The sequence below is a fragment of the Anopheles moucheti genome, chromosome 2 (genome assembly GCF_943734755.1).
Source record: "Anopheles moucheti chromosome 2, idAnoMoucSN_F20_07, whole genome shotgun sequence".
NCBI lineage: Eukaryota > Metazoa > Arthropoda > Insecta > Diptera > Culicidae > Anopheles > Anopheles moucheti.
The window spans coordinates 92,174,428-92,201,740 of NC_069140.1; the positions used below are offsets into that span (position 1 = coordinate 92,174,428).

Consider the following 27,313-nt stretch of genomic DNA (forward strand, 5'->3'; position numbering starts at 1 on the left):
GGTCACCCGCCAGGAAATACTGCCGATAGGCTCTTAACCCCACGGGCCACCGGGATAGGGCCTGATCGGTTGCTGCAAACGTGCCAATTGCATACCCCGCATTGACCTCCAGCGAAAGACGCCGTTCAGCGAGAACCAGCGGACAAGTGTATTAATTTGCCCACCTCTCCTTCCCTTTCTCCTACTCCGTGAAACCTCTTTGGCAGGCAAAGGATCGCCCCAATCGATCCAATTCATCTTCACGATCGTTTGTCTGATCCCTTCTAAAAAACAAAAAAAAAATACCAATCGTTTGCCAGTACCCCGAAAAAACCCCCCGCAGGATCCGGGTGCAGTGTGTGTGTTGCTTTTGAGCCGCGCTGGTAAAAACTTTCACCAAAAATCCTGAGAAGCAAACGAAATCAATGGGTCCGACCGAAACCACCCGATCGAGAAGTTGATCGAGCCGACCCCGTGTTTGATCTGCGAAAGTGATCGAATTTGTCAAGGAACGGAGCTGCGGGGGTTTGTGTGGGCATTGGTACGCCCGTTTACCGTCACCGTCTTGCCACCGCCAGTTTCTTCTGGTTTCACCTCCTTGCTGGTTGGTGATGGCGTAAAATGGAAGATAATGACCGTCTCAGTTTGAGCGTGCGTCGCGTAATTTATACCACCACCGGTGTGATCGGGTCGGGTCTGAAATGGTAGCCCCGGTCGAGTGTCCTGAGAAACGACGGCGCAAGAAAACGCAACAGCCTGAAGAAAAGAAAAGAGAAAAAAACGCAAAGGTTTACGCAGCATTTTGCGGGGCACCCCTGGAGAAGGTGGAGGCCGACACACACACACCACACCCAAAACGTGTTGCGGCGCGACCCGAGGCGTACCGCGTAGCGCACTAAACGAGATCGAGATCTGCAAATCTGCAACTCCCAAAGGGCGGTGGCCAGTGGCCGGTGCCGAACGAAAATGTACTGTGAAATGTGTTTTCCTTTCCATTCGCTCCTTTTTTTGTTGCAACTGTCGTTGTTTTTGGTTTTTTTTGCTTCTCTACTCTCGGCTGCGCTTCTGTCACGTTTGTCTTATTTGTTTCTGACCGCGCACCGGGTAATGTTTTGTTGGTTTTGTGAGTAGCTTTTATTTATTTACTTTTTTTACTCTTTATTTTTTCCTTCTTTATTTTTTTTTACTATTTTTTTTTTATTTACTCAAACGAGCTTATCGAGCGCAGGGAAAGAGTGGTTGAGTAAAAACTTTAAGGTACGTTTTAAAAAATGTCTTAAATTAAGGAATTTAAACTCGCCATTAAGTTCACAGAAGTTCCCGGGGGTCCAATTTTTTTTGGGGTCGTTGCACATTGAATTACCCGGTGACCTATGACGTATTGAAATTTATTAAAAACCACAGTTAATGGCGCACCACAATGTTTATGGGCAGACATTTTAGCCATTAAATGTTTTTTTTTTAAATATGTAACACTCTTGCTGGAAGACAATTTCGCATTATGCATTCTTCATTGACCTACATATTGCCGATGGGGTCCTATTTCTAGCCACAAGCCATCCCATCCCACACGATCTGCTCTGCTCTGCCCCGTCTATCTTAAGCCGCACCCGAAGACGTCAGTTAGCAGCTTCATTATTTATGATTCCGACAAACATCCGTCCGGATCGGCGTCGTTTTTGCTGTTCCGATTCAGTGGCTCGTGCGCATAACGTTGCGATGATTACGATATAATTAAAAGCGACTTTCCCCGGGGTCATCCCGGGGGTAAAGCCTTCCACCTATTTGCTGGCAAAGGCATCCCTTAAGCCTTCGCCATCCCGTCCGTCGGTGACATTTCTGGTCGTTAACAGCCTTTCGCCTTAGCATTCACCCACACGCGTCAGAATAGTGCGTTTCTTCGCACACACTTTGATTTTAGCGGCCCAACACCACCGCAAGGGATATCGCACTGATATCCGAACGGAATCGAATCGGCAGCAGGATGGGTAGATGGATGCTTTCGTACGTAGCTCTCCCACCCATTTTCCCATTAGCCGGTTGTTTTCGAAACAAACCGTGTGGAGCCGCACAGAAATAGCAACGGAATCGGATAAAAATAGCAACAGACGACACGTTCGCCTACGCACTCGCGGCGAGAGCGCCCCGGTGTCCTTTCGTGACGCAATAGGCGACCGAGCCAGCGTTTGATGAATGGGAATGGAATAGAAATTTCCTGGTGCGTACGAATAAAGACAACAGCGAACAAAACGGACAGGCGCGGACCCACCTTATCGCTTTATGTTTGCGTACTTTGAATTCCTGGAGTTGATTTCCACGATTTCTGGAGTTGCACCCAGTTGTTGTGTCAGCATTGTCGCTGGGTGCGCGCACTAATCGAATTACATCATCGCCACCCTTTGCTTTGATAGAAATGTGCTACAAAAAAAACAAAACCCATTCAACCAACCCACCAACATGGCTGTGAAGAAGCACAAAGAAGCGCTAGCACAAGGTTAAAACATCTCTCGTTCACCTCCTCCCATGTGCGCCACATCGTCGCGCGGATATCCACTGCCTAATTATAGGTCCTTTCCCCCTAGCCGGACAGTTCGTCGACCCCGGGAACCCCGAACAACAGCAAAAACCGAGAAAGCAACAGGACATCAGCGACGTACTGCGTGTCCTTGGAAGCCCGTGCTTCGGCATCGGCCCGGACCATCGGTCAGGCGTGAAAATTAAATAAAACATACACCAACCAACCCAACCACCCGCGGTGTGACGTGATATTTTTGACGCCAGTGCGCCAGTGTCCCGGCTGGTCGGTGGGCCGGAAGTTGCCGGCAAGACCTCCGTGTCTCCTCGGAAGTCCTCGAGACGCTTAGTAACAGATTTTGTCTGGTGTTTGCAGATTGGAGTTGGGGTGGGCGAGGGTGGTGGATTGTTTCAAAGGGATAACTTTGGTAAAAGTAAAGGCACGTGGACGCTGATGCTGATGCTGCAATGAAACGAGTGAACCGAATCGCTACCGAACATTTCAAACAACGATGCCTAACCCTTGAGTGGGAAGTGTATTAATGACTTTTTTGGGATATTTTTGTAAAGAGATTAATTTCATGAACAAAAGATAATATTGGACCAAACATTGGATAGATATTGATTAAAACTCAATAATAATGATAATAAAAAATAAATAAATCAGTGAACAAGTGTTCAAAAATTATTTGGGAAACTTAAGAAATTATGAAGGTACATATTTTTTTATGTTTTCTTCAGCTGATGTCTGTTATGGGCGCAACCAAATTATATTTTGTATTCTTTTTGACGTTTTGTGCCTAAAAAGTTATTAAAAGTTAATATTAACTAAAAAATTTAGCTATTTATTTAACGTTTAGGTTCGTTTCCATCTAATACCAACATAACTTCTTGTAACTGATCTCCAAAATAAAGAGTTTTATTTAGAAAAACAAAACAAAAATTGCGAATTGGACAGAATTATTCTTATCGGATTCCAAATCATCAAATGATCAAATGATCTTCCAAACTTCAAAACTTCAAAAGCTCAATTGACTCTAATGAAGTCCCTACGAGAATCATAGACTTTCCAATTTATAATAAACAATTAAGGACAAGAAAATAAACATACACAAAGAATTCAAAAATATCCAAAAATGTCACAAAATAAAATGTGAAACATTTATCCAATATTTGCTAGAATAATTTGAATTTTTCAACTATTTTCCCTTAACGTTTATTAATTTTTTAAAAGCAATAAACAATTTTTTATTTTTTTTATTGTATTCATCATTGCACTTTGAGAGTTAATTATTATCCTCTTATTTCCATTGCCTGTCCGAGCGTCATCACTAGGCCGACCGAATTGCGTACGACATCTAATTGTCTCATTAGTAGAGCATAAATTCGCAATCAATTCCATCACCTCCGCAGCCAAACAACCAATAGAAGCATCCACGCCACTCGCACAATGTTACGCAATTGTCCCTCTTCCGCTTTTTGTTTCCCTGAATAAAAAAAAAAAACCCCACCGAAATGCGAAACCCTTTTGCTGCAAACCTGCAAAGATGTGGGCGTCCGATAGACGCTGTCACGCTTGTCGTCACCCTTGTTCGGATGATAAGCTCTAACAATCGATGACGTCACCGGACGCTGGCTGAACGTAGGACGAAGGAAAATGGAAAATCACCTCCCGCTCGCGCTTTCGCTACGCGAGGATGACAGCCAAAGGTCAGCAGATAACGACCCGCTTTGCGCTGCTCCTCCCAATTCATCCCTTCCGAGCTGAGTGGGCGATACGGGAAAACATATGGTAGCGCCCAAAAACACTTACCTGAAAATAGAGAGGGAAAAGAAAAAAAAGGGAGAAACGAAATCAGTTTGCGAAAATACGAAAACGTCAGGAGGAAAGGAAAAATTTGCGCAGAGGAAAAACACATCTCAGCTGGGAAAATGGAAACGATGCAGTGTAAGGCGAAGTCCGTATGAAACGAGCGTGAGAACGGTCCACTCTCGCCCGGTCTCTCCGCGTTCCCGGTCTCTTCGCGTTCCGCGTGGACATCTCTCGCTCGGTTAACGGTGCTTCATCGACATCGACCGGCCGGTCGATTGGCCGCAAACGCGCACAACTCGCGGGGAATGATAATTGACTAATGAGCAGGCTTCGATTGAAGGCGGAAAAAGCCCCGACTGTGTGCCGGGCGTTCGGTTCGGTTATGACGCATACCCATACCCGCTTTGGATCGGGAACGTTCAAGCCGTAGCAGTTCTGGTCCCTGCTGGTAGATTATGTGTCTTCTAACTTCATGCCGCCACCATCCGGACACAACCCCTATCCAGGGGGACCGGATTCCCATTTCGGTTTTGCGGTGGTGGTGCATGTAATAAAGCAATCATACAGAAATGAAGACGGATGAGCAATCAAAACGACATAAAAGCGTGTCTGTGTGTACGGTCAATCGGGCCCCGGGGGCTGTGGGGTGCATTGTTGCATTGGAGGGACATGTTGGTACGACCGGATACCGGGAACGCTATGACCATTAGAAAACCCACCAACAGTTCGACGGGAGGAAAGCCTTAGAGAAACGAACGACGGAAAACCTCACAGAATCGGGAAGAATCGGTCGCCATTCATCAGCGAAAAACAACTGTTCTAACACACCAGGGTTCCAGCCACCATTACCAGGCCGACCAGACTTTACGCAACTCCGGTGTCACCTTCGAATGCGAAGGATTGTTTTTCCACCTCAAAATTTCAAGGGCTTTTGAAAGCTGTTTCATTCCCAAATATGACGGTGCGATTATCAAATCGGAGTTTGTTTCCCGCGTTCGGCTTATAAAACACTTCTGTTCTGTTCGGTTTGATAAATGTCTGACGCTCCTGAAAGGGTTGTTTTGTGTCGCTGTTTAATAATAGGACGTGTGTGTTTGACGGGTAATAATGTTGTGCGTAGTTGCATGAAACAAAAAAAAAAACACAGGAAAACGTACATCACTGGAAATGCGCGTCAGAGATCTTTTCAGGTGAACTTCAATTTTAAAATACAAAAAATATTAGAACTCCAAGCTTAAGTCTGCTCTGAACTCCCTGTATAGCAACAGGCGACACTTTCGCACTCCCCAAGCAGGCGTTGGAAAACACCGGCGACAGCACGATTTGTACGGCCCATTAAAAACGGTGGCACCCACCTTTACCATTTCATAGCCTCACGGTCACTCGATCGTGCTAGTTTTATTATCAACCAACTTTTAAACAGTTAAATAGTGCAAACAAACAAAAAGAAAAAGCAAACGAACCAGTCCAACTGGGCAGAAGCACCGGCAAAAAGCCAACGCGCTGCGTGTGTGCGTCGTAAAATGTCAATTTTCCACCACGATTGTGGCACGACTGTCGACCGAAATCGAAACCCAAAGTGCGAACGTTATCTCTCTCTCTCTGCAAACGCTTGACCGCAAAAGTCGAGCAAAGTGCGAATTTAATATAAAAAGTATATAATATAAAGAAAAAAAGCACAAGCACCAACAAACGAAAGCTCCAGTCACAGCACGAGATCACGAGATCGGTCAATTCATCAACTTCATCACCAATCTTCCTCACCGATGGACGAACTTGGTGGAACATGTTTTGGTTTCGGTTTGTTGAATAGTTTTGCTTAATGTCACGCCGTGTCGCGCTGTCCGTCAACTTTACCCGACCGGTTTTCGGGCGACTTTTGACCGAAATGTACCGAACATACTCCACACTAATTGATGACCGGTTTTGTTCTCTTCGTTTATTGAACGGAATCGATTTTAATTGAAAACAGAGAAGGATGCGGCCGAAAGTGAGAGAAAGGATCGCTTCCTTTTTTATAATTAATATTTTTTATTTCAAATACTTTACGATTGTTCTAAAATTAGAGTAAGAATAATCATGAAAACATTATCGTCATTGGGGTCGATCATACCTTAAGGAAAAAAGATCAATCTTAAGACAGCATCTGTCAAGCAATCCAGTTATATTGTATCGTTCCGAAGAGATTTGGAAATGACATAAGCGTTATTAAATTAAAATTAAATATTTAAAATCGAAGCAATTTAAGAATTATTCAAACATAGTAATTAAAATGTTCCCAAGTAATTACATCTCGGACAAATCGAGCTATCTAAATGTGAAAAGTATGTTTAAAAATTAGCTTATTAATTTCATTTTATTATTTTCATTTTAAATGATTTTAAGAATATTGTCAAAAACTTGTTAAACTTGTTATTTTATTTTAAATTTTAAAATTTTTTTAAAAGATTGATTGTTGGGTAATCTTCACAATCAAGCGTTTATAAAAATAATAATTAAAAAACAAAAATAAAAATATAAAATTAATAATTTTAAAAAAATATTCAACGTGAAAATTGTTTGAATGGCTTCGGCTAATTGGCTAATGTCAAACCAAGAATCCAACTCGATGCTAAAGGAATGACAAGACAGATGAAAAAATTAAATCGCCATTTCCTCTCTCATTCGCCCAAAGACTGCGATCAACTGCTTGTTGCTTTTTTACAAAACGAAAAGGATTGTTTTATTTTTAAGTTAAATAATATTCATGGTATTACAAATATTGAAACATGTTGAGCTTAAGCGAATTCATTTTCTGTTTTTTGTGCTAGAAAAATGTTCTGTTTTCACATTCCGAACCGAAAACTTCGTTATGAAAACAATCTAATTCTCTCTCTATCTCTCTCTCTCGGTACTATCTTGGCTCGCATTTTATATGTCAAGCTGACAGCGGATAAGCAAACGTCCAAGTGCATATTAGGAAAGCAAGTTGAAAGTATGATCTACCCCATTATTATTGCTTTTGCAATTTTTTGTTTGTGACTTCAAACAGCAAACGTGCAAAGAAATGGAAAAGTTTATATGGCTTCATTTGAAACCGCATTAACGTGTACCCTGCGCTTCTTGACATCTGATCCACTTTCCACCCACTCATTAGGCGCGCGAATACTTCACAACCCAGAGCCCCAAGTGATGTTAAAATTAAAGCAAAAAGATAAAGCAAACTCATTAAAACTATCCTATCAGCTCCTGACACAGACACTCGTATGAATTAGTGCAAAATGAGCGGAAATTCAACCACCTTCGTACGAGGAGTTATCGATTAGGAGCATAATGTCTGTTCGCGCTGGAAAAACTAAAGAAAAGACATAAAGAAGTTTAAACTTTACCACCCACGTAACCTTCTCGCCCAGTTCTTTAGCTCGAACGCTAGCGATGGTAACTTTCTTCACCTTCCGAAGCCCTCGCTATGAATGATAATTCCCCGGAGATAACAAAACGTGCCCGAAGGGAGTCGCAAAAGAGGGGGGGGGAGGGGGGGATCTCGCATAATCGCAACTGAACGCAAAAAAAAACAACCGACCCGGACATCACCTCCCCCATCATCCGCCGCATTATGCTCGAGGGTCGGGGCCCTAAAACCGGTGCAAGTGTCGTGAGTTTTACGATCGCCGTCAGTTCTCACCAGCGAGTAACCCGGAGGGGGGGAACCGGGGGAAGCGAAAGCGGACGGTCTGATAATAGTTATAACGAAATTGCATGACATGCATGGTATCCACCTAATCATAGGCGACCTATCTCTCTCCCGTTCGCGCGGGGCGCAACTCCATTTCACCGCCACCGCCGTCATCCATCTGTTGGCCGTGCCCGAGACCAGTAATTGAGCGACTATCGAAGAGCGCACCAACTACGGCTACGGCTACGAAAACGAAGTGTCCAACAACACGTGGGCAGGGGGGGCGAGAAGCTAGAGAGACAGAGCGAAAAAAAAACACCACAACGGCGAAAGAAAAAGAAAGGGAATGCCGACGCCCACGGGAAGTCCTATATGCAGGCGAAAAAAGAAAAACGGCGTAACAGATAGGCGTGCAGGGCAAAGCAAAGCCAAGCGCAAAAACAGAAAAAAAAAACATGGCAAAATTTTAACCCAAAGCACTAGCAACAAACAGCAAGGAATACGTAGAAGAAGCGTCCACTACCCAACCGCCACTGTCCACACCCAGCGAGAACCAGCGAGAAGACAGACTGTCAGTCAGTCACACCTTCCGTTCCGGGCGCCCAAGCTCACATTGGTTCCGTTCCAGTCCGTTCCGGTTTCCGGCTGCTTTTTTGCTTGCAGGGGATGGAGGGGTGGGAAGGGTGGTGAGGTTGGCCGGAGGTGGTCCCGGTCGGTCCCCAACGACCGTTGTCTGCGCAGTGGAGTTGGGCCGGAAGCAAATTAATTATTATTTCTTGTTGCGTCCACACATTCTCTGATTACGAGCCGTCGCCCAACGCCGCGGGGTGGGGGGAGCAAGAGGTTTGTCGCTTGATGCCACCACCAGGTCTTTCGTTCGGTGCTTCAGTACCGAAATGTTCTAAGACCGCGCACCGCAGTTTATGGTCACAATTAAGTGTTAACAAAATAGTTTCTACTATTGTCACCGTTTTCTTCAACTAAGTTTGCATGCACAACTCCAACTACCCCTTCCCGAGTACTGCTCAGCACGATCGCTCGAAAGGGAAAGGTGAAACCCGCAAACAGCGCACCGTACATGGCAGAAATTGCATAATTAGCCGAGACGATAACGCAAACGAACAGGTTCCAAAACCCTGGGTATCGGTCGCGTCATTCCAACTGACCGCGTTTCCAGACAGGATGTGCTTTCAGCCGGAGGACGCACGGCAGTGAGGTGAAGTGCCTTGTTAGCGGGTCATACTAGATAATGTGTTTGGAGGGGGCTCTCACGATGGAATTGAAGTCGTGAAAGAGCTGCACAGAACCAGAACCTTAGAAGTTTGAAGTAAGGAAGGCTATTCTCAACGACACCCTGTTGTATTGTTCTCGTCCAATATTCTAAGTATGCCATTCCACCTCCCCTCTCATTAGCTATTTGGATTCCACACGGGTGACTTGATTTGTTTTATGGTGAAGCTCCCGGTGAAGCTTCCAGATCGCCTGCTGCGCTACGCGTTCCCGGGAATGGCGCTCTGGAATGTACTCCAGAGCTGGGAAAAGGCCAGAAGCTCTTTAACGGCCGTTGGCGAGAGCATCAAGCCACTGCAGGGCATCCTGTCTTATTGATCTAATCCGTCATCTACAGCGCGCGATGTATCGATCGATCAATCGATCGAACTCGGACTTTTTTTTCCCACTCTTCGTACACACTTTCTCAGCGCTGGCATTATTCGTGTAAAGCTGGCGCCATGCACTCCGGAGCAGCATCACCACGAGTGTGTAGCAAGCGAAGTGGACGTCTTTCAAGAAGAGATGAAACCTTTCCTTTCAAAAGATCTCTAGAGTCACTCTTTATGGAGAATCGCTCCCTCCATTCCATTCTCGATGGCCAATCAATCAGCCCGCTCGCAACAGAACGGAGGAATTTGTCTAAGTCATGTTCAACCCCCTCGCTGGGTCTCTTCCGCCCAAGGATCACTGTTTGCGTCTCCGGCACAGCGAGAATGCGCCGTTGCTTTCACTTCATGATGTTCATGCTTGTGTTGGCGACCGTCTTCAGGCGAAGAAGATTCGGTTTGTTTTCATACACACAAAGCCCTCAGCGCAAGAACTCAGAATTCCACGTCCCAGATATATACCCAGGTCGGTATATATGATGACTTCCTATCTGCCCAAGAAGCCGAGAAGAAAAACTCCCACAGCAAAGGCGTTTTAAGCAGCCGGATCGAAGTAAATTTATGCAAAATTTATGAAGTGAACGACCCGACGAGCATAGCATTTCCAAACATTCTCCCGCCGTGCCGTTCCGACTCCACCGTTTGGAGTTGTTGAGGGTGGAGATGGAGAGTTTTTTATCTCGTTTTTTTGTTGTTGTCGTTGTGCCCGTTATCTCTTTTACGCAACCAAGGTGTTTAGCGTTTCTTTTCCTTTTTTTAAAGGTAGAATAATTTGTCTTAACCTCTTTCTTTGTTGCTCTTTTCTATGCTTTGGCACTGCTTACCTTCGGTAAAGTTTCGCCGAAAAAAAAACGACTTTCGAGGGAAACTCTAAAGTTCCCATTTCGCGTGTACGGGCACACGGGATTGTTAGAAGCTTGTCAGTGCGAAAGAGATGGCTCCCTTCTAGCACGCGTTCCTTTGGAGGGGGATGAGGAGTAGTGCTCCACCCCATTACCCCCCTCCCCGCAAAAACGAAAACATCGCAACAAGCTCTTTAATGCTGCATTTCACGCAATCTCGACTGAGTGCCCACGAGTGAGCATCTTTGCCTTCCGCTCTCGAGAACATCATTATTAGCATCTCGAAAGCAACATGCACATTCCAACCGAGTTCTCCCCCATTCCTTTCCTCTTGCCACTTGCGCCATCCATGGCGGTGGAAAATTGGAAAGAAAACAAACGCAACAAACTTCAGTAAGTTGGGAGAAAGGAACAAAAAAATGAACCTCAAGAAAATCATCGCTCGTCGAAAGGATTGGCGGGAAATACGAAGCTCTCTCTCTCTCTCTCTCTCTCTCTCTTTCGTTAGCCATCTCTTCTACCAGGCCGAAGCGAATAGAACCTTGACCGCCTGGCGCGCCCTCCGGGTCGTGCCGGCTCGTTGGAGGTCATTTGCACGTACGAAACACGGGGAGCATTTTTCCAGCAGAATTTTCCGCTCCAGAGCAAACCGAGCCTTCGCCGCCGTGTTGCGAACGTCCTAAGCAGCGAGGCGTGTGCGTCAAAACATCCCGGGCTGTCGGTACGCATCATGGTAACAGGTGTTCGTTGCCTCCATACCCCCCCCCCCCCCCCCTCTTGCTGCCCATCGCAAGTACAGCAGTATTACTCCTGCGTGATAGTTATTTGTTTTCATATACAATACGCTCAGCATCGCCTAACGATCGAGAGACGGCGGTTCGGGCGAAGATCGACACAGCGGCGCAATGTATGTTTTGGTTTTTTGTTTCTCGCTTTGTTTCACCCAGGCGTTATGATTTATCGGGCCCCGTAGACCGTAGGAATGCAAGGAATGGTGCGCAAGGGGTGGATGCGTATTGGGAAATTAATTTCTATATGGAGCAGCAGCCGCGGGGCTTCTTCAGCAACAACAACGAACCCGCAACTACACCCAATCTCATTACGAGCGCAAACCCCATTTTGCACCCAATTGCATACGGCGGACCACAAAACTCCGTTCCGGCCACTTCGCCACCCCAACCCCTCCCCCCGTTCCGCTCGGATGGGAAATTAAATAGCACTCTGAGGTTGCGCAGAAAACCCTTCCCTGCTCGCCAGGGAAAGGAACACGCGGGAATGGTGGAACACATTCGCGCTTGTATATTTAATGCCTGTTTTTTTTCTTCTATGCGCTGTCTTAAAACCAATCGCCATACTGCAAGCTACCGAAGAACCACAGAAACCACACCGAACCCCCCTCTTTTCTCGCTGGATGTAAAGAGATGGATCGATTTTCCGGCGCATTTTCCCGACCACTGACGATTGCGCCAAGCGTTGCTTTTTTTTCGCTTGGATTGTGTATGTGTGTGTGAGTGTGTTGGAAGTATTTGTTGTTTTTTTTCGTTTTAAAGTTTTGTTTGCTCCTAACCACTTCCTTTTCCACCACTTCCGCCTGTTAAGTTAACGCTAGGCTTCTTGCTGTTGGTGAGAAGTTCAAAGGCCTTACAGGTAGGCGATTTGATCGGGCAGGGATTGGTGGTTGGTGATCTATTGGTCAGTTGCGGTAAAGCGATGCACCACGGGAACGAGGGGAAAACAAGCAGTTGAACAGGGAGGGGGAGAATGGAGATTAAAGAGCAGTTAAAGTAAATTTCCCTTCGAGCGAGGTGTGAAAAGTGTGTTTTGTTTGCGTGTTTGTGGCAACTAGCATTGATGGAACTGGAAAGTTCTAAAGCAAATACAAGAAGGGGCAAGGCACAGACAAACGAGTTACTTATAAAAACATTAGATTTAAAACTTCGAAGTCGTCAAATCATTTCTTCACAAGTTTGATGAATTTTTAATCTTGATGATGATGGTGATTGTAGACCTTTCCATATGGTTTTGTGACTTTGCATACCATCTATAAGGTATTCTACAATATCGACTTGTCCTATTCGTAGAAGAGATCCTATCAAACACTGATCAGGATCTTCACCTATACCGATCCTGGAAAAAGTGGCAAAACATTCAAGATAAGAGCAATGAGTTGCTTTTGGAATTTCGCAGAGGCTTTGCAGATTTGTAATAACGGCAATGACGTACGCCACTTGCCAGATGATGCTGGAAGATCTCACAAGACCCTTTGCAATCAACAAAAGTAGGTTAGATAGGTCTACCCTTCAACCTAGCACTAGAGATGACCTTACGAAACTCTAGGATGAAAACATTGGGAGCCATCTTTAAAGAGTCAGTCGTTACCTTGAAGTATTTGTTATAAATGACATCTTTGAAGATGTCCATAATTCCACCTATATTGGATCAAATGTCACATACAGAGGTAATATTGTAGGCCTACAATAAAAAGGAGTGTAAGGAGTATTAATGATCCATAAGAGATGGATGTTGCACGGCTATAAGCGAATAAAAGAACTCTTACAGAAAGTTAAAATATCTAAAGATTTCTCTGAGATGCTCAATTCTATTTCAATACACAAAAGAATTGCAAGTTGCAACATAAGTTATTGTTCTAAACTGTAGAAATATATCTTAATACAGATATAAAACTAAGAAACACACGAAGCCCTAGAACGCAGAGGCATCTTAAAAGACTTCAAGCTCTTCGATACACATCTCACGTCTACGATCAACCACACAACTCACACGGTCGTACGTGCGAAGCTCTTACGCACATTCCAACTGCTCTACCGCGGGAGTATCAACGGTGCCGAACAACTCGCCTTCTCAAGGAATTTGCTATGCCTCTTTGATATTGGCAAGAATCATCCCACCACGCGAATGTCATCTGCGTCACGGACACAACCTAGAATTCAACCTGTTATTCTCCAGAAGACAACAAAAAAGAGTTCACGAGCCCGATATATAAATACACACATTTGCCTTAAACAAAATGGATTCCTTCGCTGATGGCGTCAAATTTTGGCGTCACCGCCACCTCCAGCGCTTTCACCAGCGAAGCGAGGCGAAGATACTGGACACAGTGTCCAGTTAGCTTGACAAAATTCCAGAACACCGAATGCGCAATGTCCGTGGCGTGGCAGCGCGCGTACGCAAAATCGCCACCGATCGCCAAGCCAGTTCTTGGCCACCGATGACGCAGCGTGCCACTCTCGCGCGCATCAAGTGTGTGTTGCTTGGGGTCTTTGAACCTGACGACTCGACTGTATACAAACGGGTTGTACCGCGTGTTGTTTACTTCACCATCCCGTCCCGGAGTTCCCCGTTGCACCACCAACACCACCACGATACGATGCGGTTAGTTTTGGTACACCGAAATGTTGGAAACAGGTGAGGCAAGCGGCGCAAGAATACGGGAGTGTGAAATAGTCGTAATATCCGTGACATAAATTTAATTAGCATAGATCCGAAGAAGACCTTCTCCATCGGTTCGTCGCAGCAGGCAGCGCTGGCGGTGCGAATCCAGAACACGGGTTCGGTGCCTCATCTCTTCGAGCGGCTTGATTCTTGATTTTAAATTCCTTCCCCGTGCCGGCCATCATTTACATCTCCTTTCGGGAGCCGCGAAGTTCGGGCAACCTGTTAGGGATGTTTCTAGTTCTTGGAGTGGACTCCACTTCGAAATGTAACGCTCCAGCTCTGGACATAAACAACCGAACCTGTTTGATAGTGGATTTTGCGCTGCGAGACCTCGTGTGCGAGACTTTCTCCGGCAGCATCTGATGCTTCTTATCGCACCGCAACGAAACACCGCGGGCTCAGATCGCCGGCACGTCAGAACGAACGTTGACGGCACGAGTTGACGGCACAAACTTATCACCTGACAGCCCCAACCCCGGGTTGTCTCGCAAAAGGTCGAAGTCATCGTACCGGACTTGCTGACTATGCAATCGTTCCCGTACACACTTGGGAACAGCGAGCATGCATGCATAAACTTGAAACCTGTGCTTACCGTCCCCATCGACCCCGCTTCTGCTGCATCGAGGCGCACTGCGCACACACTTGCGCTTTTTTTTTTATTTCGGCGGTGCATAATCACAGCACGTCGATTACGCGATGTACACCCGGCGTGTTTGGCCGAACCCACCGATCCACCCCTCAGCGCGGGGACCGATAAGCGTGACCGCGTGTGTTAGCTGCGATCAGCTAAATTTGGCAATTTGCGCCTCACAACCATAAAACATCGTAGCGACCGCGAATGCGCAACCGCCCCCCCCAGACAGCCTTGATCATGACCGGGGTGTGATTGCACCCGCGGGCGAATTGTGGCGTTTGTGAATGGACGACCGGCGTTCGGCGGTGGGCGTACGACCGGCATTGCCCTCGCGCGCTCGGCGTACGATCGGCGTTGTGCAGCGACCTTTGCACGAAATGCAATCGAACTGCGCGTACACCCGGCGGGATTGACGTGTACTGGGTTGATGTCGAAGATCTTCGGTCGTTGTCAAGGTGAGCCGAATTTTTGGGATTGGAATAATTTTGTAAATTCAAACCCAGTGCTAAATGAATCTTTCGAGAAGTGTCCTCCATATGAATCTTTAGTGAGGAATAATACAAATCAAGAATCGACTGTCAAAAGATTCATGAAAGAATCAGGGAAAATAAGCCTAAAATCCAATGATTTGTGGAGAAGGAAATATCTAGGAGAATCTTTTGGAATTAAAGAATCTTTGAAGACTTTGGTTTGATTTGATTAATCTGAATCACGTTCATGAATCTGTATGAATCTTGGAACTTAACGGATGTCTCTTTAAAGGCTCATAAATACTCAATGATTCAGAGATCGTCCAAAACAAACAAAAAAAACATGTTTAGTTATGTCGAAGATCTTCGGTCAAGTCCTTCATATGAATCTTTAGCGAAGAGTCATTCAAATCACTTCATTCGACTTTCATGAATGAATCATGGAAAATAATACTAAAATCATGTTTCCAATGATCTGTGGAGAAGGATATATCTAGGAGAATCTTTTAGGCTTTAAGAATCTTTGAAGAATTGGTTTGGTTTGATGAATCTGAATCAGGTTCGTGAATCTGTATGAGTCTTGGAACTTAACGGATGTCTCTTTAAAGGCTCATAAATACTCAATGATTCAGAGATCGTCCAAAACCAACAAAAAACCCATGTTTAGTTATGTCGAAGATCTTCTGTCACGTCCTTTGACCTATGAAATATATGACCTATATGAATCTTTAGCGAAGAGTCATTCAAATCAAGAATTGACTCTCGAATGATCCATGAATGAATAAGGGTAAATATGCCAAAAATCATGTTTCCAATGATTTATGGGCGAGGATATATCTAGGAGAATCTTTTAGGATTAACGAATCTTTGAAGACTTGGTTTGGTTTGATGAACCTGAATCAGGTTCGTGAATCTGTATGAATCTTGCAACTTTATTTAAGTCTCTTCAAACCCTCAATGGTTCAGAGATCGTCCAAAATCAACAAAACACCCATGTTTAATTGAGGATTCATGAATCTGTGAGGATCTTTGAATATTTGACGATTTTTGATTCATTAATTGAATCATTCATTCCGTGATTCATGAATCTCAATCGAAATTCACGACTACTTCAACATTTTTTAACACATTTGCAATACGGAAAATTCTCGCTGAAGATATTAATCTAATCAAAACGATGACCTCCATCGAAAAAAGTACATAATTTATGATTTAAAAACTGTTTTGACTATCAAGACTTAACGGTAAGATAGCGTGTTTGATGAGCCTATACATTTCTTTTTTTTTGTTTTTCACGTTTTTTTCCTCATCCAAACGTAATCGTTTGATGCTACCTCATCGCGAACAAGTTCATCAAACGGAGAAAACAACAGAGAGAAAAAAAACTCCCTCCCATAAGCTACCGCGAAACCAGCGCCCCTTAAAGGGTTTGTTAAACAGGAAATTAACACAGCAATAAAGAAACAAATCCAACACCGCTCGGGGGCAATCGAAATAAAGCTTCCAATCACTGACTGCGTGCGCTGCCGGTACGGGATCGGTGCCGGGATTGGTGGCCGGGTGCCGGTTGTTCTGTTCCGCCACCAAAACTCAATTGTTGGAAATTAATTAATCGTTATTCGTTCGGATGGATCGGTGGAACCGGTGCAACGCACCTGTACACCGGTCGGTACCAATCGTGGATAGCGATCCCCACGAGGATGCGGTGCGGAGGTATTGCGTGCGGTACCGGATGATGCAGCGGAAAACGTTCAACAAAAACCCACCCCTAGAGAGAGTGAGCTCGTTGAGATATCGTGATGAATTTTCCCCTTTATTTTCGAGCAACCCAACCCAGTGTGTGGATGCGCCCAGGGAGAAATGGAAGAAAAGCTTCGTCACTAGCGTTGCGCTGTCGAGGCATCGTAGAATGCCCATTTCAGTGAACAAGATGCAGGGGAAGATTAAAAAAGGGAAAAGATAAGCCCAGTAACTGTAGTGGACGGGGTAGTCATCGCCTTGAGTGCCTGTACTAATGCTTGACTTTAGGCTAGAACTCAACCCATTCGCCGCTGGCAGGTGGTGCCTTTTCGCCCGTCCAACTTTCGCACTGGAATGCGATGTTTTGAGTGTGAAACGCCAAAACAACGCGTGCAATGGGCGTTTTGTGTGCACAGAAACTGCTAACGCGCAGTGCGAACACGCTGACGGAAGCATTGAGCCAGCAGAATGTGACCCAAACCGGTGCGGTGGCTCTGTGTAAACACGCCAAGAACTGGAACAAGACTTTGACCCTTTCGAACACGCCCAGAGTGGGGGGCCCCGTTTTCATAACGTTTCGCTTGTATGCAAAAGCACATTAACGATTCGGATGGCTCGTGGCCTAAATGAGGCCAATGCACCAATGAGCCTCATTGCACGCGGCCGAGCGAGATTGATTCTCAAGATCTTTCGCAGGCAGGGAACGCAATCGCAATGCAGCGAAACATCGCCAACGCGCATCAGCGGGAAGGTCAAGTTCAGCTAGGTGAACCACTCGAGCAGGCTGATAAGGCCCTCACCAGCCTCGACTTCGTCGACGGCAGAGCAGTTGAAGAGGGCCGGAGATTAACGCTCGTCCGTAAAGCGGAGTGGATTACGTAACTGATAAGCGGATTTGCCGAGTGAATGTACAAATAGAATGGAAAGTAACGCAGTTGGACGCAGTTGGAAGAGCACGAGCAACTGGACCTCCCCAAAAATTTGACCATTTGGAGGCCATTTTAGACATGTTTATCTCCAGGGAAATTAAACTCCAATCGGAATCGGAATACATAGTAATTGTTGCAAGCAGTATCAGTTACTGGAGGTTAGATTAGTCTCACTTTATGCATGCATCACCCATCGGGCAATTTCTATTGCAAAACAGCAAAACAAAAAAAAACGATATCTAATTTCATTCGACGGGTGGGGAACTTTCAGTCTCTAAACACGCTGACACGGCTCATCCGCCGTTTGCCTGTACTCCGCCTTCTTCCTGTTGCGCCACATCCGGCAAATCGCCACATGAAGTATCGCGGCAGTTTCATCGATCGAACTTCTCACGTGAGCTGTACAAAACGTGGCCCCCTTTTTGGGTTGGTTTCTAGAGGAACTTATATTTCGGGGACCCTCCCAAAAATAACTGGTCGCATTACCAATATGTTACGGCATACGGCTTTCTCAATCGTTCCTGATATTGATCCGACTGAGCAGTAGCGCTACTGTCCCTGAACTTGCTCCAGTTTGAACCGTAACGACTACTGAACTACTGCTAGGGAAGGTGTGATTCTCCCGGTGCCAGGATCCGGTCAAACTGTCAGCTCCTCTCCTAGACACCCGCCATCCTCCGCGGAGCTTCAATGGCTAGACACATTGAATTATTACAGCTAACATGCTCTGCCGTGTGGGCAGGCAGCACACCACGCCGTACCGTTGTAGGTTTTCGTAGGTGTGAATGGCTTCCTGTGGCGAACCGTACCATGTGCGAAATGGTAAAAATAAATCTATTTGCATTGCTTTTCAGGCATTATTTAATTTTGCCTTCCCTGCCACATATAGAGAGAACATGTTCGGGGGAACAGGGAGCGTAGCTAGGGCTATTCTGGTCACCAAGAGTGTGCGTTTCATTTTTAGCTCTGCTTGCTTGCTCCACGTGAAAGCAACACGGCATGGACGCGGTAGTATCTCTGGGGGGATACTCCACCATACACCAGAACTCCACCACGCTTCCGAGTTCCACAAACCCTCGAGATCTCGAGATCATCGAGCTCCGGAATGAGAAACTGGAGGGGGAAAAGGCAAATCTTGGAACCCAATTAACCTCCCCGGTGACGCATAGCGCACCGAGTCCCGGGGGTGAAACGGATATAGGTGTGAATTGCTCGTCAATCACCTGGGCAACTTCATCTGCAACGACTCCGACTCCGAGTTCTAAGGATGTGGAGGATGGCAGGAAGGAGTGACAGAGTTGTCAGCGCACCCGAACGACATTGTTGCTGGGAATGCGGGAAAATCCGGACTCAACCACCCCGTTCGGGACCATATTCTTCGGACATGCCTCTAATTAGACGAGGTTGTGAAGATTGAAGTGCTTCGGTTTGTGTCGTTGGTTTGTTTGCACAGTAGCGAAGAGAAACCGGCATACGGCACAAGACCGATTTGTCTTGGTGGTGAGTTTTACCGCTGGTCAACCAGTGACAATGTAAGGCCCTGCGCTTGGAGTTGGAGTTGAGTGATGAGCATTGATCCTGGATGACGGATAACCTCCTTACTTGCGGTAGATCTTTCAAAACTTTGTACACACCGTTTTTAACAATGTAGACGAGTGGGTTGATTACACGCTAGCAATAATGTTGCGGACTGCGACATTAAGCTTATCTGCTGAAGTTATGACGCCTGGGTCAATACTTCAAGACCCTTTTACCTTTGGGCGCACTGATATTCAGTTTATCAATGCAAGTCTTCGAACGAGAAGACGAAGTACTTTTCCTTCAAGCCATCTTGCGCTCCTAAATGTAGCAACGCTGCATTGTTAAGCTCATCATAATAAATGATGATTAATCTACACGATCCAGCCGGACAAATTGTTACACTGCAGAACATCATCTTGCAATGTCCGCTTCACGCTTTCGAGAAGTCCCTCCGAACATTCGTCCGGTCCGTTGGCCCCGTCCGCCCAATTTCCTATCTGGGTCCTATCTTCGGTCGTTCTGGTCGTGTTAAGATTGAAATATGATCGCAATTCTTGTACCTTTCGGCGCCTCCACCAGCACTGTGTGATACACCGCGAAATAATACCATCGCTCAACAGTAAAAGGACGCGAAAGCATGGCCCCAACGCTGACCTAGTTCTCAGCGTGCCTCGGCGAACGTTTTGCCGGACCGTTTTTCCTCCTTATCGGAGGACCACCAAGACAGCGTCGCACTCGTGTCGATTGTCGGTCCTGCCGTGTGTCGGGTACCACAGTTTTGGAATGTTTCTACGCGGTTTTTGCCGGGACCAACCGTGGCCCCCGGGGGCAATGTTCGCGACGCGCAATGGATGGCAATGATGGTGAAGCGATGTGTTGTTTTGTCTTTTTTTTATATCATCACTGAAACTGGTTATCGATGATGATTTCGTCTACCCTTTCGTTAGCATCACTTCACTCGGTCGCTTTGCCGAAGCTTTCGGGCCTTGTTTTGCTTTATTCTTTCGTTTCGCCACCCAGCCCCGGGTCCCTTCGGATTTGCTCAGGAATCTCCCGAAAATCATCGCCAGAGACGGCGACGATCGGTGGAACAGGTTGATCAAAGCCGGCAACAAGGAGGCATTAACATCGACCGTACGTTAAAGCTCCCTCCTTCATTCCCTGGTCGCGATCGTGATCATGATCTAGCCAATAACTTTGTGAAACCCTTTCTGCTGCCCGGGCAGAAAGAAAGTCCCGGGAGAAAGAAATGCCATTTCGTCACGTGCTTTTCCTTTTTTTTTTGCTGCGCATGAGAAGCGGAATCGTACACATACACACGTACAGCTCACGCAAAGATCACGCATTTTTCGTACGGCGGCGTTTTTTTTTGTTTGTTGCCGAAAATTCCAACATCTTTAGCGCGGCTTGATTCTCTTTGACCTATGCTGTGAGCTTTGCACTGCGTGCGACCCAGTGACATTTAACTTTTCTTTCTTTTTCGGTTTTGCAAAACTCTCTTTGAGCTGTTACTTTCTATGGGGTTTTTTTTGTGTGTGCATCTGCGAAACTGGGAATGATTTGGCATTAATGTTGAAAGATGATCGTTAACAATAGCTTCCTTTCAATATTTTCATGCAAAAGAGATCTTGGAGAAATTTTCCTATTAAATTTAAAATATTGCTTCTAAAACTGAAACAAAAATCGTTGGAATATGATTATTCCCGTTCAGTTTATGAGATCGCAGATCAATAAAAATAAAAACCCGTTAAAACTCGGGACATTCATTATCATTTTATGCTCCATTTCGAACACCTGCTGGAATGCTTGCGTTCTTTTGGGTGAGAATAATTTTCCATCATATGATTTTATCGATCTGGCGCGATGATTTACATTCTGTACAAATTGTAGATCGAAGCGTGAGAACGATAGAAAAACAAAATCTAATCCATACGTTTCTACGTTACGATGATCATTCTCCACCTCGGGATGAAAACGAGGTTGAGTGGACACATATGTTACCGACTCTGCCTTCGGGACGCAAAATGGAAAACCAACCCTTTTTCATCGAGACTAATTTTATATCGTTAGAATTCTTTCTGCCTCCTCTTCTGCTTCTTCCTCACCCAAAAAAAAAAAAAAACAATCTGGACAATCCACCAAACGGAGTGGTGGGAACTGCCCACCGACAGAGGCCTAGAAAATCGAACCCAATAGTTTGTGGACATATCTTTTCCAGCCTTGGGACTCCCAGACCACGGTTCATCTACGGTACCCGAAATGGATTCGACTTTGGGCAATAAATAAAACATTGAACTCTTTCCCAGTCGGGTGGTTAGCGTCCCCCCTCCCCCCCCTGCCTTCCCCTTTTACATGGCGACGCCCGGCCAAAACCCCCCGCCAAACCGGCCAAACGGGTCTGGCAGTTTTTGGTTTTTCGCCTGCCCGTCCTGGTTTTATTTTATTTCATTTCATGTTTTCCATTGCCCAGCGGCACACATGTGCCGGCCGAGGAAAAAGCCTTCGAACGCAAACCAAAAAAATACAAGTCAGCGCACACAACCACAACATTGTTAACATAAGTGCAAACATCCATTCGCATTTTCGGGGTGGATGAGGTGAGGATGGTGAGAGGGACGGCAAAAAGAAAGGATCAGAATCCGTTGCACCGTGAGCGAAATGTGTGTATGTTTGTTGGCGAAAGCGCGCCAATGATCGTTCGCGAACGGGTTTTTTTTTTCGTTCGGCGATCCAACGGCGATTTTGCCTGACAATTTTTCCTTCGCGCGGTACGGTAGAAGTTCCTTTTGTGATACGCGAATCACCCAAAACAGCGTTGTTACATTCTCCTTATGTTTCCGACCATAAACTAAAGCGATAATCAACAACTAAACAAAACAACAAAAAAAAAAGGCTAACATACAACGAGAACAGGAGGGAAGAAAAAGCATTGATTTCGATCTGTTGCCTTTCTCCGGCAAACATTTGAATGCTTGCAAGGGGAGAGCGTCGCTTTCGCGCATACCGGTTACGATGAAGCGAGACCGAGCAGGTGTGAGCGAGAAAACACCACGCTAACCCATACTGGTGTGCGCACGGTCAGCCGGAATGCCAGTTGATCAGTTTTTACTTCACGCGCGCCCTGGAGAAAAGAACGCCCAAAAACCGGCCTCGATTGGTGTGCGTATATCAGCATCCATGTTTTGCGGGGGGTGAATTGGGGAGACCGCACCGGTACACGCAAAGGAACGCGAAAATCAATCTCCTTTCACTCTGGTTCCGGTACGCAAAGAAGGCAAAAGTTTCGTAACAGAACCCGCCAAGACTCACTGAGAGGAAAATGGTACAGCGAGAGAAAGAGAGAGAGACAGAAAGGGCGTAATACAAAAAAATATTCAAATAAAAACACAAATCTTACCACCCCAAAAAAAAGGGTGGTGGGGAGAAACATTCCAACCATACACACAGACCCGCTACATGTACACTTAACAATCGAGATGCCAAATCAAGATCGGGCCAGGAAAAGAAACTCACGGAAAAAATGCGTTCGCGGATCGCGAGAAATGGGGAAACACGCCGGGATGGAAAAATCTCTCCCCCGGGCACAGTTAGTGTGTGGTGAAGAGAACTCCCGAAAACAAAAAAAAACCAAGATAAAAAGGCAAAGCCCTCCCCCCACCCCCCTCTATACGCATCCCCCTTTACGGGAGGAAGATGAATGAAGAGCGAGAGACTGAGCGAGGTAAATAACACACGCGCGCGGAAACGGCAAAACGTTGGAAAACAGGTGAATGAACCTAGGCCTCCCGAAATAAAAAAAACGGAATAGACCGAAACAAAATATAAACAAGAAATCAAACCATTCCGGGGGTGGGGGTTGGGGTTTTTGGTGGAAATGGATGTGGATGAAAATGGATGCCCATGGCGCTTGAGGGAAGGAAACGCACGTGGTTAGAGGGAAAGAGGGGAAATCACACAAGAGACGGTGAGAACGAGCAAGCCGGCAGCGAGGAAGATGCAACCCGCCCGAGTGTGGTGGGATGTGTATTTTTTATTCATCTTCACCTGATTTTTTTTTGCTGCTGCTGCTGCTGCTGCTGCCCTCTAAAAACCCCCGTCGAACCAGCCAAGGCGAATGAACGAGAGAGAGAGAGAGAGAGGCGAAGTGAAGAAGCGATGAATGACGAACGTGAGAGGTTAGATAATAGTCCAATAACCATCCAACATCAGCACCATCTTCAGCCGTGCCCGTGATTTGGACACTTTGGCTTGATTTTGTGTTCCTTTTTCCTTGCGGGGAAATAAGGGACTCAGCCCCATATATTTTAAACTAACAGCCGCGCAAGAAACGCCGCGGCAGAACGTTGTCACACCCGGTTCGATCATGCTGCACGAATCGAATCGGGGAGTCTCTGTTAGCTACGGATTGATTTGGGATCGTTGAACTTAATGCCCCGAAAAAAAAAGCCTGTTTCTATTCGGTACAGAAGCAGGGCTGTATTTCCACCTTCAAAAACGACAAAAAAGCCAAATGAATTGATGGAAAGTCTCCTTCTCTCTCTCTTTTCTTTTTTCTTTTTCTCTCACCAACGCACTCTCTCCCGCTCTCGCTTGAACGGTTCGCTCCGAAAAAGAATAAAACGAAAGACTTCAAGCGACGAACCCCCTTGTAGCGCTACAAGCGACGAACCCCTAAATGATCACTCTGCGCACAGCTAATATAGACACATTCTATTTGCGCATTTGCTCGAATTTTGTGCCAATACAGATGACAATAAACGTACACCCAACGTGTGATGTGCATTAGGTTCGCGTTTTTTTTTATTTATTTTTGCCAACCATCGATCGATCGCTACACCCGCGGTACGGCGATGGCGGCGAGCGTTTCGTGCAGTAATGTTAATCAAACTCTGATCTGTTTCGATTTGTTCCACCGTTGCACACGATCGTCGTGTTTTTGCGCTGACAAACATGCAGGCGGTTTACGGGGGTAAATTTTACCAACTCAATTCGTGAGAGTTGGCCGGAATGGATGGATGCCCAACAAACAAACAAACAAAAAATCGCTTAATCCATCTCGTACTCTCTCCCCCCTCGAACGTGACGAAAGCTTAGAGCAAATTCACCGTGAGAACTGCAGTGGAGTCTTCCATCCATCCAGTGTGTGTGTCATCCGATTTCGGCTGACACCGAAAGACAAAACGATCCGATTGGGAAGCGAAAAAACTAAAAATTCGCAATCGCGTTTCGCTTTGCTCGTGCTCGCTTTCCCGTGTCACCCGTGCTGGCGGTGGCCCCCCAATCACACCCTCTCGTCCCCTCCTCAAGATCGCGTGTGAATCGTGTGAAATCGGTACGGTTGTGAGCAGTTGCGGAGGAGCATCCGTCACCGAAATGTTTGACGTGAGTGCGAGAGCGCGCAACCACGCTGCGCTTGTAATTCAATTATGTAACGCGACATTCAACCGTCGCCACACTCGACGATCGGTGTGGGGATGTGTGTGTGCTTGTGTGTGTGAACTTCATGGGGAAGCCCAGCCGGGTTCCCTCCTCCCACCGGGTGGAAGAACGAAACGATGGCTTCCCCCAGCAAAATACACGGAGTTTTCCCGCAAAACACACGCCGCTGCGAACCGATGTTGTCTGTGTTGCGAGGGCAGCGAGATAATTGAATTACGAAATTGTACCTACCACATAACCGTGGGTTTTGTCCTGTCGTTTTAAAATTCTCCTTCTCATTGAGTTCTCACACCAAAAATCAAACGCAAATCTACGCAAACGACATCGGAAGTGATGAACAAAATTCGTTCATTATTATCATTGTGGCCTAAACTTCCTCGTACTATAAAGAGTCCCTTTGCCGGTTTATGTGTCAGATTTCACCATTCACGATTGTGCCGGCGCTTACTTTCCGATTTCCATGCCCCCCCGGTGCGCTCCCTTTTTTGATCCGACAATCGTCCTAGGGTGAGTCCACAAATGCCCAAAAAAGGGTTTACCATGATGATTCAGCGGCCATCAAAATCTCGCATGCTGCGGATCGCGGCTCCATTCTCATAGCGTGCACTTACCTAGACGAGAGAAGAAAACGAAAAAAGGAAAAACAATATTAATAAAGAGTGAGAAACTGACGGAAAATTAGTGCAGGGAGCAAAAAGTAAACGAAACACACCCTGTGCATTGTTACCCTTACACAGGGGGGTGGGGGTGGAGGGGAGAGGCCCTCACCCTTTGGCAGTTTGATTTGGGGCAGGAAATTGTTTCACTTGGTGTTGTTTGTCTTCATTTGCTGTGACTCTTTAACTTTCTCACTTGCCCGAACTCACTTGCAGGGAAACGATCGTGGAAAATGGGCTGAGGGAAACGGGGTCGGGGGGATGTATGGCCCTCTAATGGTACCCGCCCCCCCCCCCCCAATATCAGTAACGATCTGAGTAACGATTTTAAGGCGAAAGAGAGAGAAAAAAAATGTTGCAACCCCCCCCAAAAAGCGATTAGAATCATTTGATTGTATCGCGGACACGAACCGAGATGGAGATGGTCCATTACGAATAAAAAATGATGGACATGTATCACACTGTACGATACCAAATTAAAAGGAATCTAGATGACAAAGTTTATAAATAGAATATGCCTCAAAGCACGTCCCCATTTTCCCATCCACGTGGTTCACGGCACCCAACCGATCATTACACCCTAAACTACCGTTTCTTTCCCCCCAAAAAAAAAACCCGTTACCGGGTGTATCGGGTTCATCGTTAGGCATTCCGTCACATGCGAAGGTAAATTTAGCTTCCCTCCCCCCACTCCAACAAAACCTCCTAATTAATTAGCATGCTTAGTATCAAATCATTCTCAGCGTTCCCGCGCAACGAAATCTGGTGCAACGAATGTTCGATTTGTGTGCGATAAAACATTCACACCACGATTCTTCCATAAAGCACCGCGTGTACCTGAAGCCTGAAGCTGATCGCCGATGCATGCCACAACGTGCCCACTATCAAATGACCATAAAATCGCATCGCATTCCAGTGGCGTCTTGTGACATTCTTTCCATCCATTCCAACCACTCTTTGGAGAGTTCTTTCCGCTCCCACGTCCGACCACTTGCTGAAACAAAAAGGTGGAAAAGAAACACCTGTACAGGGGGGGGATTCGTCGCCGTGGGTCTGCATCATCGATCATGCAACCGTGACGGTGTTGGTGGCTATGATTCTATTCTTTCGTCAGATTGATATGCATATGCAAAACGGAAAGACTTGCAGGCACGGATAGGCGACGAAACGGGTGTGCCATTGATCTTCTGCCCGTGTGCTCCATTCGTTCGGATTCGTCTTCTTTTCACACCTTTTTTTTATATACACCCTCCCAAAGGTACCGTTTTGTGTTCACTGCTGATAAAAGCACAAGACAAAATCTCATCTCGTCTGCTCAGCGCAACGCAAATACCATCGCACATTTGCATAGCATTAATGCACGGGACGCTTCCTTCCAGGAAAGGCATCATGTTCGGTTTCTAATCGCTTGCGGCCAGACTTGGAAGGACAAATTGTGGCCATGCAATTAGCGAAAGAGGGAATGGAATGATTTTTATTCCATTTTGTTCCAATATTGGTGAAATTTTTTTATTAAATGGAAATTTGTCTCGCCAGTCGTTTGATTTGACGAAGAAAGCTTCGATAAATTGTAGACTGCAAATCGGGGGCGCTGACAATTCCTTGAAAGACACCGGCACAGGGACGTGCTATGCGTTGGTTCGTCCAAGCTTTACGAGGCGACGATGAGCCTTCCCCGAGAGAGAGAGAGTGAGAAACTCTGGCCCCCGGGGTTTCGAATGAATATTCATTCACAAGTCTAGCCGGGTGCCCGCACGTGCATGCTTGCCTCACTCTCACGGCCAGAAGAGTTTGCATGTCCAATCCCAGGCTCCATTGCGCTTCTTCGGTGCGGTTCCGAATGGATGTTTTTTAGAGCGAACGCGTCTAGGCGTTTGGATGTGCAACAACATGACCATACCCTAAAACAACAAAAAAAACAAAAGAAAAACCACCCCACATTTCCACAACCCCCCTGTTAAAGCCCCCCTTACCCTGTGGGGCTCGCCATATTTCGCTTCGAGGTTA

General features: G+C 46.1%; 1 protein-coding gene across 1 annotated transcript in view; it reads right to left on the bottom strand.

Moving 5' to 3' along the window:
- LOC128300285 (cyclic AMP response element-binding protein A) overlaps window positions 1-27,313 on the bottom strand; it is a 98,484-nt gene that overhangs the window by 39,324 nt on the left and 31,847 nt on the right. The gene's annotated exons all lie outside the window — the stretch shown is intronic.